Genomic DNA, 544 nt, shown 5'->3' on the forward strand with positions numbered 1-544 from the left:
GATAGATTTATTTTTTCATCCTGCTTGGTTAATTGTTCATCTGATTTAAAATTGTTTAAACCGACCAACCTGTTAAAACATTGATTGAATCCAATAGGTTGCTAGCTTGATTTGCTTATATAATCCGATAGGTTGATAGATTGATTGAGGTTTACTTGTTTAAAATCTAAATGATCAGATTGCATGATTCTTGAGGTTTAATACCATCTGCTAGGAGTGATAGTTTTGTAATCTGATATGTTTTAAATAGAAACCCTAAATAATCCGTATGATAGGTTATATTGATCTGATTTGAATGTCTTTGAGAATTGAGAATCTGTATGCTAGGTTGATAGATTCATGATAAAATCTAATGTCTTGAGGTTTAAGAATGTATGCTAAGTTTGATTAAATTGATTGATCTGATTATATGTTTTTGAGGTTTGATAAATTCGGATACTAGATAAATTATTTACACATGGTTTATGCTAAATATCAATCAGCCTTGAAACTGATTCATTGAAATTCATGCTTGAAATCTATATTCTAGTATTGCTAAAATCAG

Source organism: Brassica oleracea, chromosome C6, assembly GCF_000695525.1.
Source record: "Brassica oleracea var. oleracea cultivar TO1000 chromosome C6, BOL, whole genome shotgun sequence".
NCBI lineage: Eukaryota > Viridiplantae > Streptophyta > Magnoliopsida > Brassicales > Brassicaceae > Brassica > Brassica oleracea.